General features: G+C 43.4%; 1 long non-coding RNA gene across 5 annotated transcripts in view; it reads left to right on the plus strand.

The window, feature by feature from the left end:
* Positions 1-18,321, plus strand: part of LOC134807968 (uncharacterized) — a 512,919-nt gene that overhangs the window by 134,533 nt on the left and 360,065 nt on the right. For 2 of the 5 annotated variants that reach the window (XR_010149713.1, XR_010149712.1), the window contains one exon: positions 387-2,739. The exons of the other annotated variants lie outside the window; for them this stretch is intronic. This is a non-coding gene — a long non-coding RNA (uncharacterized LOC134807968). Of the gene's footprint in view, positions 1-386; positions 2,740-18,321 lie in introns of those variants that run through there. 5 annotated transcript variants of the gene reach the window in all.

An 18,321-nucleotide genomic window follows, 5' to 3' on the forward strand; every position in this document is an offset into this window, starting at 1 on the left:
TCCCTTGTAGGAGCATAAAGAAAGCTTAGAGTCAAACACCTCTAGACAACAGTGGGAGGTGCACATTAGGAGACAACAGCCGCTCCCGTATCTCTGCATTCAAATGTAGTACCATAATGATCTTCTCCCTAAATTCACATCCTCTCCCTCAGCTTTTCTGCCAGTAAATTCAGGCCTGGAGGCTGAGACTGATTGCCTGGGGAAGGGGGAAAGGACCATTGCCTGCAACAAAAGTGCCAGTTTTAGCTTGAGTTTCAAACTAAAGGTTTTAAAGACTTGAAGACCAAGCTAACAAGAGAGAAAAAGGGGTTTTATGGGCTTTCCCCAGATTTTCTTTTTACATATTGTCCCCAACTACCCATTCTCCGTCTTTTTCTTATTGATAGAATTTGTACCCAGCCACATTGACACCCAGAATGGAGCTACCTTGCCCAGCTTCCCTTACAACCAGGCAAGGATGTCACAATGTAGAACCAATGGGATGAAGGCAGAAACGTTGTGCGGCAGCTGCTGAGAACCTTCCTTAAAACCTAGTCAGAATGAACCCTATACAACCCTATACCCATCTGCCTTGGCATACAGTTGTTGAATCCTGGGCTGCGAAGACAGAGGTCCCTTCCAAGGGTGATGGAGTGGTGAGTAGAAGGGAGCCTGGGTCCTGAGGACTTAAGGCAGAGTTGCCTTACCAGCTGTGGAAGGCAGAGCTTGGGCCTCATGACTTTTGCCCTTGGCGTTATTCATGGATATGTTACATTACATGGCAAAATGTAATTAAGGTACCAATTAGTTGACCTTAAAATCGGAAGATTGTCCTGGATTCACCAGGTGGACCTAGTTTAAATTGTATGAGCCCTTGAAAGGGAAGATCTTTTTCCAGCCCGTCGCAGAAGGGGAAGGCAGAGATTTGAAGCATGAGAAGGATTCGCCATGCAATTATTGGCTTGAAGATGAGGGCATCTGCATGTCAAGGAGATAGGGATCTCAGTTTCACAACTGCAATGAACTGAATTCTGCTAACAACCTAGATGCACTTGTAAGTGGATTCTTCCCCAGAGTCTGCAGACAGCCCAGCCCAGCCAACACTTTGAAAGCCAAAGTGGATTTTAGCTTTGAGAGTCCCTGAGCACAGAACGCAACTGCGCCACACTGTACCAGGACTTCTGGTCCATGGATGCTGTGAGCTAATAACTTTGTGTCTTTTAAAGCTGCTGCATGTGTGGTGATTTGCTATGCAGCAATAGACAATGGACAGGCTAGCCTGTATGTAAGTGAAAAACATCTTGTTTGTTTTTTTCTCAATTGCAGCCCAACCTGATCACAACTAATGCACAAACAAATAATCCAAGGCTGAACTGTTGACTGTGGAGACAGGAGATGCAGTGAAGAATATTTCTATTTGAGTGACCCAGGTGGAGGGAGAGAGTGGAGGCAAGAATGTAGATGTAAGCATCCTTGACCTCCCGAATTTATTGCTGGGCAGGAGGCAGATAAACAGAGGCTTCCAGAAGGGTTCATGTGAGTCCTGGAGCAGAAGGTTTGTCCATGCATCTTCAGACATGGCCTGGAAAGATTACTCACCTCTCAGAAAAATCTGGGGGGCTGCTGCTTCTCATATTGAGTTAGAAGGCAGAGCTTGGACACCGGACCAAATTGAGGACTAGCTAAAATGCGGATGGGGCAAAAACAACTTTCTATAAGATATGCCCAACAGAGTGCCATGTTGGTTTACCATTGCCATGGCAACACTCGAGCAGTACCACCTTTGTCCATGGCAATGACCCAACCACCTAGAAATTACCACTCTTTTTCAAGAAATTTTTGCATAATCTGTCCCTTAATTTTCAAAGTAAATATAAGTGTGAGTACAAAACTGCTTCTGAGCTGCTGCTCTGGGCACACTGCCTCTGGGGTAGCCCTGCTCCACAAGGCACAACACCTCTGCTGCTGCTTCAATAGAAGTTGCTGTCTAGCACCACTGGCTCACCCTTAAATTCTTTCCTGGGCAAAGGCAACAACCCTCCCAGGTGAAGCCTCGATTTTGGGTTCACCTGCCTTGCATCAGTATGACACGCAAAAGCAAAGAGAAGATTCTTGGCGGTGGGTGTGAGATGTGATTCTCAGGTTCCCAGGGTCTTGGGCAAGCTATTCCTTGGAGCTGGGCATGCGATGGGTGTGATGGCAGCCTTGGGCTCTCCAAAGAATGGCAGCCCCAGCAGGACAGTGGAATTGGTGGGGAAGAAACACAGCCTTGCAGGCCATGAGTCCCCCCAGCCACAGACACCTACCTTCACAGTGGGTCCAGCAGGGAGCCAGCCGCTCTCTCAGAGCACCGGGACCCTAACCTTTCCCAGTGTCCACCTGCTGTTGGGGAGTAGGAAGAAGCAGGATGTTCTTGAGGAGAGGAGACATTCAGGAAGACTAATTACCCAACTGCCTCCGACTGACAAGATTGAGCATTTACAGGTATCTTGCAATCAATAAGAGTTCAAGAGCAAGATAAGCTGAGATACAAAAAATAATGATGGTCACCTTTTGTTTTCTCATTTGGCTCGTATTGTATAGTTTTCTAGCTTATAATGTAAAGATTTATCCTTTCCACATTTTTGTTTTTTCCCCATAATTTTCACTCTTTATTTTAAAAGACTTTCTTCTTACTGGAAAAAAAAAAACAAAGCGTAATTCTATGTCCAACACTGTACTGAATGCTGTTTTTTTTTTAAACTAAATACATTTTAATAGAAAACAAAATGCAAAATAACTCTTTTCAGAAAACAAATATTTAATCCTTTTCCCACAAATTAGAACTTGCTTTATCCTCAGAGCACCATTGAATTATTCAGTTTATATTTTCTTCCTTTTTAAATTCCTCCTCCTCCTCTTCTTCTTCTTCTTCTCCTTCTCCTTCTTCTTCTTGTCATCCAGGCTGGAGTGCAGTGGCGTGATCTTGGCTCACCACAATCTCCACCTCCGGGTTCAAGTGATTCTCCTGCCTCAGCCTCCCGAGTAGCTGGGATTACAGGAATATGCGACCACACTTGGCTAATTTTGCATTTTTAGTAGAGACAGGGTTTTAGCATGTTGGTCAGGCTGGTCTCGAACTCCCAACCTCAGGTGATCTGCCCGCCTCAGCCTCCTAAGTGCTGGGATTACAGGCGTGAGCCATCGCACCCAGCCACACTTTTCTTCTCTTACGGGCCTCACAACACAGCTGGTGAGACAACACCAGTCCTCGGGAATAAGTTGGTGTCCATACTGGGGAATTAGGAGCTACAGGGAGAATTTGAGGCATTAAGAAGGGAGTCCATGTGACGGTCTTATGATATTTCTGTAGAGAAATCAGCCCATGCATTAATTGGGCAAGGAAGGCCTGCACTGGGGGCTGGAAGTGACTGCCTTCTGCTGTGGAAGAAACCTGGAAATGACAGGGAAGCTGGGGAGAAAAAGATGCCCACTCCAAGTACAGGGCCGTGAGTACTCTTCCAGTCCAAATGCCAGCAGGCATGAGAAGGACGAAACTTGGCGCACCAATTTTGGCCTCTGACAATGTACTGGGTGCACCCTAGCAAATCCAGACCCTATTCAGACATGCAGTTCCCTCGATTTGGGGATCTGTCTGGGCTTGCCATCCTCTCGCAGCACTGCCTGGGCATATCTGCTCCAGGTTTCTCTGCTCCACTCTGTTTGGGCGCCTGATTCTCATGGGGCTGGGCATGCAGTTTGGATTTGCTTACACTTCACCGACCTTCTGTTCCTTTCAATCCCTAGGATTTCTGGTCTACTTCACTGAATCCAGCGTGAAGGGCTTTCTCTCCATGCTTAGCCTGATTTCAGACCTTAACAATGTGCCCTGGCCAGGAAAACCCTTCCCTGGCCTCTCCTGATAGATGAGGGGGCCAGGGAGCAAGACTCACAGTATCCAAAGTCCCATTTTAAGGAGAAGGGAACTAAGGAAGCTAAGGAACTGGCTCTAGGTTGCATAGATCATGGCAGGACTGGAACTCTTGTCTGTGTGGCTGCAAATTCCATGTTCTTTTCCCTACAATGTGGTGGTGGTTGGAGCTGGCAAACCCCAATGCCCTTGTGGGCCAGGAAGATGGTGCAAAGCCTCCATGGTGAAAAGAGAGAAAGTAGAAACTGTGGTCTCCAGTTGGGGAGTGCAAGTCCTGCCTAAAGTCATGCAAATTAAAAAACAAATAAAAAACACTGAACTGGCCAAACAATACAACTCCTGTCCAGGCTGAGCCATGAGACAAGCATTGTGTGATTCCTGCTCTACTGTTACCTACCTGCTGGAGAGCCGTGTAGTCCACTTGGCACTGAGTGGCTTGATCTTACAGTTCAGCTTTGCATCCCCAGAGCCAAGCACAGTGCCTGGGATGTACAAGGTGTTGCATAAGTGATTGTTGACATTGCATGTATATTTGTAAGGGACCTTAAATCTATCCTGGAACAAGAGGGATTAAAAGTTTTTTTTTTTTTTTTTTTTTTTGTGACGGAGTCTCACTCTGTCGCCCAGGCTGGAGTGCAGTGGCGCGATCTTGGCTCACTGCAAGCTCTGCCTCCCGGGTTCATGCCATTCTCCTGCCTCAGCCTCTCAGCCTCCCGAGTAGCTGGGACTACAGGCGCCTGCCTCTACACCTGGCTAAATTTTTGTATTTTTAGTAGAGACAGTGTTTCACCGTGTTAGCCAGGATGGTCTCGATCTCCTGACCTCGTGATCCACCTGCCTTGGCCTCCCAAAGTGCTGGGATTACAGGCGTAAGCCACCACACCCCGCCGGGATTAAAAGTTTTAAAGAAGGGCCAGACATGGTGTCTCGTGCCTGTAATCCCAGCACTTTGGGAGGCCGAGATGGGATGATCACCTGAGGTTAGGAGTTCGAGACCAGGCTGATCAACATGGAGAAACCTCGTCTGTACTAAAAATACAAAAATAGCTGGGCATGGTGGTTTATGCCTGTAATCCCAGCTACTTGGGAGGCTGAGGCAGGAGAATCACTTGAACCTGGGAGACACAGGTTGCAGTGAGCTGAGATCGCGCCATTGCACTCCAGCCTGGGCAACAAGAGCAAAACTCCGTCTCAAAAAAAAAAAAAGTTTTAAAGAAGTTTGAACAAACAGCCCTATGCAAAGGCTGAAACCTTCACCCTTTTTTACATTTAGTTGGCCTTTTATGCCTGTTCTAAACAGGACCAATGTAGGGGGACCCCTTTTCTCCCATCTGACTGGTCTCCACTTTGTCTTCACTGTAAAACCTTCTCATCTTCTGAGTCACCTTCTATGACTTTGTTCATCCGTTTTCCACCCAGAATGCCCTACGCAGTTCTTTAGAAACAGTTTTTTTAAAAATCTCATTTCAAAAGCTTATTAACAAAAGTCAGAAAATACAGACATGTGCAAAGGATTTTAAAATATTCATAATCATATCCACCTAATTTCTGTTAACATAATGATGCATAGCCTTCCAGATCTCCTATGCACATGTGTGCATGCACACACAGACACACACACTAATAACATCACACCATAATATACATATTGTTTCATAATCTGTTTTTTGGTACTTAAGATGGTATGATAATACCATCTTCTCATATTGATAAATATTTCTATAAGGTGTTTTTAGTGTTTGCTTACATCTGTTGTGCACATAGTTTATTTAACTAACCCTCCTCTGTTTGGCAATGTGGATTATTTCCAACTTTTATTTGTAATAAAAAATTGCACTGCAGTGATCATCCATATGATTAAATTTCTGTACCCATCCTTAATTATCTTTTTAGGATGAATTTCCAGAGGGCAAATTGCAGTTCACGTCTAACTCTTTCAATGTGTAGTGTCAAGCTGCCCTGCAGAGAGGTTGTGCAGATGTGTGCTTGCTCAGCAGTGTATACCAGTGCCCATTTCCTTGCACCCTTGGCAACACCAGATACTGCTATTTTAAATTAAATACCTTTTTAAAATTTTTTTCTATTTTTAAATTTTTTTAAAAATTTACTTTAAGTTCTGGGATACATGTGCATTCAGAACGTGCAGGTTTGTTACATAGGTATACATATGCCATGGTGGTTTGCTGCACCTATCAACCCGTCATCTAGGTTTTAAGCCCCACATGCATCAGGTATTTGTCCTAATGCCCTCCCTTCCCTTTCCCCCACCACCTGACAGGCCCCAGTGTGTGATGTTTCCCTCCTTGTGTCCGTGTGTTCTTGTTGTTCAACTCCCACTTACGAGTGAAAACATGTGGTGTTTGGTTTTCTGTTCCTGTGTTAGTTTGCTGAGAATGATGGTTTCCAGCTTCATCCATGTCCCTGCAAAGGACATGAACTCATTCTTTTTGTGGCTGCATGGTATTCCATGGTGTATATGTGTCACATTTTCTTTGTTCAGTCTATCATTGATGAGCATTTGGGTTGGTTCCAAGTCTTTGCTTTCAATTAAATGCCTTTTTACTTTTAATTTGAAACATGCTGTCATTTCTTCAATTTGCCTTTCTTTGGTAACTACTAGTTGATTATTTTTCATATGTCCTTGTGGATTTGTGTTTCTTCTTTTGGAAATTTATTGTTCATTTCTATTCCTTTTCTATTGGAGGTTTTGTCTTTTTTACACTGAGGGAGGTGAGTCACAATCTTTTTTTTATGTCCCCACCTCCGTGACATTGCTAAATACCCAGCCATAGGCAACCTTATTCTTATTTTACTTTTAGGATTTCAGACTTGCTATTCCATTGCCTATTATTATCTTCCTGTTTGATACCTTATAGTCTTTCTTTCTCAACTTGATCGGAAGCTCCTTGAAGGCAGGATCACGTGTTGACTAGTTAAACTGCGTGATTCAACATCATCATCGCAGGAACGTGCCATTCAGAGTAGCTGAGGTTTTGCCTTTGAAGCAAGAGATCTCATGAGCTACCGAGAAACATCTCATGTTTTTCACCAGGGGTTTTCCTCTTTCCTCCTCAACCACATGGCATAGGACAGCCTTGGGACTGAAGAGCCTTTCAAGATCCTCTGAGGTTCAGCTAACGATTTGCCCCGAAGCTATTCTTTCTTGAGGCACTTGTTCACTCCCTGTCTTTTCTGCTGCTAGAACATTTCTATTCCATGCATTCATTGATCAGACTTCAGCTCACAGCCTACTTGTTGATAGCATCGTGTTGTGTGCTGGGGGCTCCCTTGTCTTTAAGGGACATGCTCTTTGCCTCCTGAGGATTGTGGTTTAGTGGAGACAGATACCTGGGGCAGGGAGCAAGGCAAGGGCAGAGGGTTGAGGGGGCTCTGGGGTGGTGAAGGAAGGCATCCCACATGGCTTCTGCAGTCAACTGGTGTTTTATTGCAGTATTTGACACATCTTACCACTCTCCTGTCTTGACGTCCTCCCTTCCCTTGCCTCCTGAGACGTCACACTCTTCAGGTCCCCTTTCTTAGTCTCCATGCAGGCCCTCTTTGTCTCTTTGCAGAATCATCCTTCTATATGAGGTCTGCAAGTGCAGAAGCTCCCCTTCTCATCCTTTTCCCTCTTCCGCCCTCCTGTCCCCTCCCTCCTCTCTTTTCTTCCTTCTCCTTTCTCCTCCTCTAGTTTCCTTTCTGTCTTGTTCTCTTCTCTTACTTCCCCTTCCTCTTCTCTTCTTTTTCTCTCTTTCCTGGCAAATGTCTTCCACATCTGTGGCTTAAATTACCAAGTGTATATCCAGTCCATACCTTGCCCGTGAGCTCCAAGCTCACATGTCAGACTGCTTACTTTGACTGTCTGTCATACCTCAAACTCAACACAGCCAAGGCTGAACTTCAGAGCTTCCTTCACAACCTGGCCTCTTCCAGCGTTCAGTAATATCCATCTAATTATGCAAATCAACAATCTAGATGCTATCCGTTCTACCTCCCTTTCCTTCCACCTTTAAATCCTTTCCATCTCCATGTCTGGTCGATATTTCTGTAATACATCATTCTCTCCCACCCCACCATCCCTACCCTAGTCCAAGCTGCCAACGTTTCTCCCTGACATCTGTAAGGCCTCCTACTTAGTCACTACCCTCACTCTGGCACCTCTCCCACTGTCCTCCACTCTGGGCCTTCAATACTATTTTTAATGCAAATCGTGTCATGGCACAGACCTTGCTTACCATCCCCCTTGGCGACCCCTCACTCTCAGCGTAATGACCCACAGCCTTTGCCTGATCTGCAAGGCCTGGTCTGGCCCCTACCTGCCCTCAGACCTTGTGCTTCTCATTCTCCATGCTTGTTAGCAGTCACTGTACCGCCATGCTCTGCCTTGACACAGGGCCTCTTCCCGGGTGTCCCTTGGTTGAGCACCTGCCTGTTACCATGAGCTCCTACCCAGTCTCCAGCTCACAGAGCAGAAGACATTGCTTCCCAGAAGCATTTCAGACCCCAGCCCAGGATAGTTTCATTTTAAAAATATATTCTCATGGTGCCATATCCCTTCCTCCTAGGGCACTCAATCGACTTGTAATTATACATTCAATCTTGTGGCCTCTACTTTAAAGCCTCCCTCCTCCTGGACGGTGAGCAGATTCCATCTAGTTGCTGCCCAATGTGCTGGCCCTATCTCTTAGCACAGGGCTGTAGGGTACAGGAGATGCTGGTCAAATGGATGGGTGTCTGGTCCACGCCACCAGCTTCATCTCATCCTACCCTATTCTATGTGCTCCAGCTAGGAAATGGGGTACACAGGGCTGAGGGGGTGAGACAGCCTGAAGGAGAAGTCATCAGTGTACTGTTTGCAGGCTTCAGATAAAAGCCTATATTCACAGCAGTTTCTAAAGAGTTGGGTTGTTTGTTTTCTTTGGAAATTAATTTATCTGTGAGAGTTGCAGCGTCCTATAAACCCTAAGGGATGGTGATTATCTGCTAATTAACTTTGCTGATTAATGGTTAACTGGCATTTGACTTCGTTGTGAAACTCGTAAGCCCACCCACTTGCCTTTGTGTCGTCATATCTGCTTTTAGGAAGATTTCCCTGACTTATTTCCTGCTTTGATCATACACTCTCTCCTGCAGAGCCAAATTTGGAGAAGACGTTTCTTCTTCAGGGTGGTCTTGCTCACACATTTCATACATCGGGAAGTGACAGGCATGAAACCCGCCCCCTGCCCCCTCCTTTCCCCCACCAGCCCCACTGGGTTTCCTCCACTAGCTTTCCTGCTCCTAACTTGGGTGAATGATCTCTGTTTACTTGTGTGAAAGTCAGAGGTGTTAAGGAAAATTATCTAACACTTGCAAATAAGGCGAAAAGATGACTGAATATATTTTCAGTGTCATGCTAATGCAGTGCTTCTCCAAGTATGGGCTGAAACACTAGGGAATCCCAAAACCCTTTCAGGAGCTCGGTAAGGTCAAAACTAGTTCTTAATAACAGGAAGATGTTACTTGCCTTTTTCACTATGTTGACATTTGCACACTGATACAAAACCAACAGTGGGTAAAACTGCTTGTGCCTTGGTACAAATCAGGGTAGGGCAGGAAACTTTGCTATTAGTCATTGTATACTTCCCCTACCACCACCTCTCAGCAAAACAAAACAAAACAAAAAAACAAAAAGAAAAACAACAACAAAACCCAGTTTCACTGACAAAACCAGTGGTGATATTAATGAATTTTTGGAAATAGTATAATGAAGTATGTCAACATGTGGAAGATCTTCACAATTCAATGGACTGATATTTTCTAAGTACTCATTGTGAGACAATCACACATGGGTAAGAGATACATTTAAAGTGTAAGATAGACCCGCGGATTTTATTCTAACAGAGTACAAAAGTCCACTGATATGGCTTTAAGTTGCATGTTGCAAGTCACCTGTAGAAACTACCACTTGTCCGGTGGTACTTCAGAGAAGTATCAAATAAAACAATCCACAATTATCCAAAAAGGCTATTAAAATATCCCTCCTCCCTGTTTCAATAACATGTCTGTGAGAGGCTAGATTTCCTTCACAGGCTTCAACCAAAACAACATATTGTAACAGATTGAACGCAGGAGCAGCTACGAGAATCCAGCTGTCTCCTATTAAACTAGACATTAAAGAGATTTACAAAGATGTAGAACATTCCTACTCCTCTCACTGAAACTTTTTTTTTTTTTGAAAAAGTAGTTAGCTTTCATAAAAGCATTTTGTTTATGGCAAATTATAGTAGGTTTATTATTGCTATTTAAAAATGAATAAAAACAATTTAAAATGTTTCTAAGTTTTAATTTTTACTATAGCAAATATCGATAGATGTGACTCACATCAGCAAAGCTCTTTGGGGCTTTAATTCATTTAAAAAGTTATTTAAAAGGGTAAAGAGATACTGAGACCAAAAAAGCATGAGAACCACTGTGCTGGAACATTTTTTAACAAGTCAGCTTAAGGATTATCTTCTCTAGTGATGAAACTTTGTTTGCACAATGATTAGGACTTAAACATTACTCAGTTCTGTAAAACTGGTAAGATGTGACAAGTTTGCTGTCAGTTTGAAAAGATAACCCTGAAAGTTATGGTTTTATTATCCTATAAGGAATTAATCAGTTTTTTTTTTTTTTGTCTAACTTAGCAATCTTGTCTCAACATTTCTTTCTTTTCCATTGAGTGTGAAAGATCACTTTTACATATTCTGTTTGGAACCAGACGTGCCTTTCTGCTGGATCCTTCATTAATCGGTTAAATAGAACTTTGACATGTGCTTACTATTGGTGTGAAAATTGTGTTTGTTAAATACATTATGAGAGTTTCATTTGGACAAGGGACAAGGGTGGAAATGCTGGTGGAACTTCCTCTCCTGCCTCAGTTTCTCAGTATGCACATTGGAAAGAACATCAGCCTTGGAGACCCCGTGAGAGCCCAGGTCTGGCCACTTCTGGCTGTGTGGCCCTCTGCTGTTGTCTGATCTCTGAGATTCAGCTGTCTTCCCATGCTCTGGGGATTACAGGGCCAATTGCCTAGAGCTGTGATGAGGACTCAGTGAAGCACATATGTAAAGCACCCAGCAGAATACCCCATCTTGTCAAAGCCACAGAAACCCAGCGGGTATTAGTTTGCTGCAGCTGCCGTAACAAAGTACCACAGACTGGGTGGCTTAAACAAAAAAATGTATTTCCTCACTGTTCAGGAAGCTGGAGGCCCACAATCAGGGGGTCAGCAGTGTTGGTTTTCTCTTAGGGCCATCATGGAAAGACCCATTTCAGGCCTCTCTCCTTGGCTTGCAGATGCCACCCTGTTGCTGTGCCTGCATGGCCTTTTCTCTGTGCACACGTGCCCCTGGTGTCTCTACAGGTGTCCAAATGTCCTTTTCTTATAAGGATGCCGGTCAGATTGGATCAGGGTCCATCCTAACAGCCTCATTTTATCTAGTTACCTCTCTAAAGTTCCTATCTCCAAGGGCAGTTGCATTGTGAGGTACTGGTGGTTAGGGCTTCGACATATGAATTTTGGAGGGATGTGATTCAGCCCATGACACCAGGTAACTTAACTATTACAATACAAGCATGTAGCAACCAACCTGAGCACCTCACCAGTGTTTGACTCTAAACAGCATTTCACTCACGGGTTGGGCGTGCTCTTGTGTTGGGGCTCACCTGCAGGCTGGAGAGGCGATCCCAACTCGGGTTTCCCATATTTCTTCGGGTTGGCTGGTTGTTATCTCATCTATGCTGGGATGACTGAAATGACTGGGCTCTCCTCCCCTGTGTCTTATCTTCCAGCAGGCTGGTTGGGACCAGTCCTTCACTGGTCCTACAGTTAATTTGTCCACTGGATTTCCTTTAAGGACTTCAGGAACAGCCTAGCAAGGAGAGGACAGCATTCATTCTGGGCTTTTGAGATCTACTGCTTAAATGTTCCTTTAAACACCCTCACAGACACAAGGTGATGGCACAGGGCACACCAGACCAAGTTCAGGGTGCACAGAGATTTAAAGCCTCTGCTTGCGCCATGCCCCTCTACCTCACATTGGCTCAAGCCAGTCATACAGCCAAGTCCCGAGTCAGAGAAGGAGGGCCCTGCAAAGGCATCCAGCAGGGGATGGGGCTGTGTGTGGCAGGTGGGGGGGAGAAAAGCATCCATTAATGCCATCAGCTACCACAGGCCCATAGCTCACAGCTCTCCTAAACCCTTCTTAAATCTATCTGAATTCTATTTGCTTCTGTCTTATAAAAATGGTGAAGGAAATAAGTGCTTATGAAGTTTCAACTCTACACTGCACATTTTGTTATACTATACCACTTAATTCAGAGTGGTCCAACCTGTGGCCCATGGGATGCATTCGGCCTAGGATGGCTTTGAATGTGGCCCAACACACATTCGTAAACTTTCTTAAAACATTATGAGATTTTTTTTGCAATTTTTGTTTTTTAGCTCATCAGCTATTGTTAGTGTTAGTGTATTTTATGTGTGGCCCAAGACAATTCTTTTTCCGGTGTGGCCCAGGGAAGCCAAAAGATTGGACACCGTTGATTTAATTCTCCCCTCAGCCCTAGGAAGTAGGCATTATTGTCCAGCTTTAACAGATGAGAAACTGAGGCTCAGACAAGTTAAATAACTCATTCCAAGTGACTCTGTGTATTAATCAGGGTTCTTTTAGAGGGACAGAACTAATAGGATATATATATATATATATATACACACACACACACACACACACACACACACACACACACACATACATATATATACACAGAACTAATAGGATATATATGTATATCCTATTAGTTCTGTGATAGGATATATATATATACACATACACACACACACATATATATACACACACATATATATGTGTGTGTATATATATAAATAGGATATATATATCCTATTCTGTGTGTGTATATATATATCTCCATATATATATATCCATATATATATATTCCTTTAAAATTGACCCATTTTCTTTCAGACTTTTATTACTTATTGACATCAAAGCTGGCTTATGAGTGCTTTAGATATGAAAGATTTCCATCTCAACATACTGTTAGGATATGATATATATGATATATCCTAACATATATATGTATATATGGAGAGAGACATATATATATATGGATATATATATGGAGATATATATATGGGTGTGTGTGTGTGTGTATGTGTGTGTGTGTGTGTGTGTATATATATATATATATATGAGTTTATTAAGTATTAACTTACACGATCACAGGGTCCCACAATAGGCTCTCTGCAAGCTGAGGAGCAAGGAGAGCCAGTCCGAGTCCCAAAACTGCAGAACTTAGAGTTTGATGTTCGAGGGCAGGAAGCATCTAGCACGGGAGTAAGATGTAGGCTGGGAGGCTCGGCCCATCTTGTCCTTTTCACGTTTTTCTGCCTGCTTTATATTCGCTGGCAGCTGATTAGATTGTGCCCATCAGATTAAGGATGGGTCTACCTTCCCCCACCCACTTACTCAAAAGTTAATCTATTTTGGCAACACTCTCACAGACACACCCAAGATCAATACTTTGTGTCCTTCAGTCCAATCAAGTTGACACTCAGTATTAACCATCACACTCTGCTCAGACGAATCTAAAACCTAGATCTGTGTGACTGCAAAGAGCTTTTTCCCTCATCAGAGCTTTCTAAACCTTTCCATCAAAATTACTCTACAGGCGGAGGAAAGTGAATTCATATCCCTAGGGCGCCTGAGGGCTACTGCCCAAATTGTCCATCACAATATGAAAATTCTTCATAGTTGTAAATTTTATCTTAAAAATGAATATAAATTTGGCATTTGACTCTATAAGATAGATTTCAAATAGAAAAATCCCCAGTATTTTTAAGCATGATATATGCTCCTGGAGTACATGCATGTGTATGGGGCATTTCTCGGTACCTCTGGCACACAGCTGCATCCCTCAGAAATTTGCCCAGCTCAGTCTGGGAAGCATGGCATGGCACCAAGCATCCTGTCTGGAACAATGAAATGAAATTGAACGGCAGGGTTTGCCTGGTTGTTAATGTGCCCCATTGCAAATGGATGTGACAGATTTTTGGCACCACCTGTCACATTTTTGACATTCCCAGATACTTCACTGGTTCTACAGTTAATTTGTCCACTGGGTTTCCTTTAAGGACTTTGGGAACAGCCTAGCAAGGAGAGGACAGCATTGATTCTGCGCTTTTGAGATCTGCTGCTTAAATATTCCTTTAAAATTGACCCATTTTCTTTCAGACTTTTATTACTTTCTGACATCAAAGCTGGCTTATGAGTGCTTTAGATGTGAAAGATTTCTATCTCAGCATACCGTTAGGATACGATATTGTCTGTGCCATCAAGGAGCTCAGTTTCCTGTTAACATTAATATTCGAGATTACCTTGTGACCCCAAGGTAGAGCTGGAATTTGAGGTGGAAAAATTTTATATTTTTGGGCTTCGAGGCAATAGGTAAATGAGTCTCTGATTAGAATCTCGAGCCTCTGATTAGATGGTGATGAGAGAAACATGGACTCCTTAAGTCTTTCAGAAATGGGGTTCTTGTTATATCCTGAGACCATGGAATAAGTATTAGCATTAGGGGATTCAGCTCCAAATCTGTGGTTTGTAGTAGACTCCTCTGGTGCCCAAATTGCATCCTTTTATCTCCCTTCTGAGTTCAGCCATTGCCAGATGGATAGTGCAATGCTGGCTTTGGTTCTTTTTGTGCTGATGGTGTCTGGCCTCAAGCATGCTTCCCTTGATTTGGCTTTCTGCTTTAGGGCTCTTTCAATAGTGGAGTAGTAGAAGCATGCACAGCCAACGTGTGCAGAAGTACAGGCAGTTAAAACCTCCCAGGACAATCCTGCGGGACAGCACCTCATGGACAAATGCTCCTGTTTCTCCTCCTTTGGCAGATAACCCTGGGGGTCATTCTGTGTACTGCTGAGGGGGCCTTTTGGAATATGAGCTTTGGTTGCCCATAGCAGTGACCTTGGTGATGGCCCCTACTGCTGGCTTTTCATTCCTGCCTCACTCTCCCTAGCTGCTGCTTCCTGGGATCACCGCATGCATCACCACCTGCACCCAGGCCTTTGTCTCAAGCTCCATTCTCTAGGGAGAACAGGCTAAGACACTGTCCTCTCTGGCTTGGTTTCTTTGGGCAAGTTTCTTCACTTCTCTGGTCTTGCTCAGTTGTCTCACCTATCTGAGGGCTATTGATTGCTGAAGTCCCTTCCAGTTCTGGAACTCTATGGCTCTATTTGACTGTTTCATCTTTCCTGGGGATATCCTTCTTTCCTTTATTCATTCATAAGCCAACCCTTTGACATTCCAATTGGCTGGTTTTTAAATTTCGGATGAGTCACTTTAACGCCTAGGTGCTGGAGAATGTCGAGAAGCATCATCCCTCCCTTGGTGACCTTTTCTTTTCTGTGTAGGACACTCATTGCATTGCATTTTTGAAACAAAAGGCAGGCATCCTTTTTAATCTGACTTTAGTGCCAAGACACTGATGCCCACTGTGGGGCTCATAACCAAATATTTCGTACTGACAATTTTTCTCTCTTCTTTTTTTCTAAAAAAATCCTACCTCTTTTCCATTTGGTTTTGATTAATGAAAGGCTGCCCATGGGCAGCTTTGCATTTCTGCCTCTGTTCCCCCAGCTCCCATCACGTAGAGAAGATCACACAATCCTTTGAAGACCCTTTGCTGTAGCTTTGTGACCTGTGTAAATGATGATGTTGAGAAGGAGTGGTGGCAGGGAGAGACTCACTTCATTTTCATCTTTTACTGAACATTTTCTGAGTCATAGGAATCCACCCTAATTCCTGATGCTACACATTATTGTATTGGGCCCCAAATGATGTTTCCAGCTTGCAGGAAATGGTGCCGTTTATCAAGTACGTGTGCTAGACCATAGGCTAGGCATTTTACCTAAATCCTCACAGTAACCCTGCAAGAAGCGTATGTTGTCCTCATTTTGACTAGCAGGGAAACTGAAGCACATTTCATCGACTCTAGTACTCTAGTGCTTACTTGTACTCAGGTGTTGCTTAATAAATATTTACTGAAGAAATGAATGAATGAGGCTTAGAAGATTTTGCTAGGTGGCCTAGCTGGCTGAGATTTAAACCCATGTCTGGCTGTGTGCTAACCCTGTCTTCCCATGAGGGTGCCTGTTTTGCTTCACAGAGTGTCTACACTGTCCATTCATTCTCACCACTGCCCTTGTGAGCCAAGAACCTTTCTGCATTGGTACACTACATTGGTTCACATGTCTCTATCAGCCCCCAATGTCTCCTTTCTGTTTATCCAATTGCTTGCCTTCCTTCAAAGTCAGATGTTGGTTACAAACAAACACACACATGCACGCGCACACACACACACACATACACACACACACATGGGGAGAGAGAGAGATAAAGAGAGAGAGAGAACAGTGGAGATTATACTGCATCTATAATCTGGTAACATTTTCGCTTGGCACAAAGTAATGTAAATTCTGTAAATACCACCCTTTAGGGTGCTGTGTGTGGGATGGCAGGGTGGATCAGGATTTTGGGTTGACTCACAAGTCATTCTACTGGAATGCTAGTAAACAACTAAAGGGCTCAGGTTCAGAGAGCTGGCTCTAGTCCAATTTCTGACTCTGTCATTAGAAAGTCAACCTCCCCAAACCTTAATATTTTCACTTGCAAACTGAGGGAATTGGCCCCCTCAATTTCAATTCCCTTACATGCTAAGTTATTTGATTCTGTGAAATCGAGAGCAATGAAATGAATAATGATCACAATGTCCATTTATAGAACAAGCTTTGCCCTTAACAGGTGCTCACTACATACAGTGCCATGTTGATCACAGCTTCTGTTGGAGGAAGGCAGGGCCATGTTGACCTCCAGAGCTGTACCACGACACCACTCCTGGCTAATTTTTGTATTTTTAGTGGAGAAATGGTTTCACCATGTTGGTCAGGCTGGTCTTGAACTGCTGACCTCGTAATCTGCCCACCTTGGCCTCCCAAAGTGCTGGGATTACAGGCATGAGCCACCGAGCCCTGCTGTAAATGCATTTTAATTTAAGTTGAAGTTGTTTGGGTTATCAGTGATGTGTAGACAGACTGCTATCCATGAAAAGGCTGATTCATGTCTAAAACACTCTCAATTCTAAGGTGCAGCCCTTTGTTGTACCTCCTATCCCAAACTGAAAAGTGTTTACTTGTATTTTCTCCCTTGAAAGACACCAGGTTATAATTTTGTTCCCCTAGTTCCACAACACTTTGGAAAGTACAGCTCAGTCTTTTAGCTACCTCATCTTGACCAGAAAATACTTCATAGCAAAAGCAACCTTGAGTGCTGGTCTCAGCTCTCAGGGTTCCAGCCCTTTACTGGATCTCAACCAAATAATCCTCACTATCTTGTTAGTGGATTGATGCTTTCAAGAAAATTTTTTTCTTTGTCTTTTGACTAGCTTTTTAAATGGTCTTTAATGGGAAGATTAGTCTTGCCTGGTTCACCCTTGCTGGAAATAGAAACTTACTGTGTGTCTTCAAGCAAATTACTTAATCTTTCTGAGCCTTAGTTTTCTAATAGCATTATTACTTTTTAAAACTATTGTTTTGGGTGACAGTTCTCACTGATACAGCTCTTTAGCATCTGTTCTTAGATCTCTATTATAACACGTTCCCAGAAAGAAATTAACGTTTTCTTCTTGAATGGCAACTTTGGCATTAGCAACAAGTCATGGGGCCAAGACTAGTGAGATACTCCACTGAGCATTTTATTCTTGTGTTTTTATTCTTGTTTTATTTATGTGTTTGTTTTATTCTTGTGTTTTTGTGGAATCCATAATGCGGATGAACACGCTTTTTTTTTTTTCTTCTCCATTATTCTTCCAAAGACTTGAACATGGCGTTTTGTGCAATGCATGTGAGTGGGAGATGACACCCTTGCTCAGCCATTGAGGTGGGAATTGTTAGTAAATTACATTTGGCTGCTCCACAGATGAGATGGAAGCAACAATACGAGTAGGTATCTACTTGTATAATATAATGCATGTTGGGATTAAAGCATGATCCCATTTGCACAAGTTGAAAGGTTAAATATGATACACATTTTGATGTGATAAGGCAGGTCAAGCTTGTAAATAATTTTCTTCAAACTTGATGATTTAAAAAAAAATCACAACTGTCTTTTTACTTTCCAGGTATGGAAAAACTAGAACAAGATATGGCAATATATAATATTTGTTGAGCACTGACTAAGTGAGAGAAACTTTTTGAAAGGCTTCAGAAGTGTCAACTCACGTGACGCCTTATTAAGCCCACCTTTCAGATGAGGAAAGTAAGGCACAGGGAGGTTGCCTATGTTTGTACGGTTAGTGCATATCTGAGTCAGGAGCCAAAGGTGGGCAAACCG

The sequence above is a fragment of the Pan troglodytes genome, chromosome 13 (assembly GCF_028858775.2).
Source record: "Pan troglodytes isolate AG18354 chromosome 13, NHGRI_mPanTro3-v2.0_pri, whole genome shotgun sequence".
NCBI classification, from domain to species: domain Eukaryota; kingdom Metazoa; phylum Chordata; class Mammalia; order Primates; family Hominidae; genus Pan; species Pan troglodytes.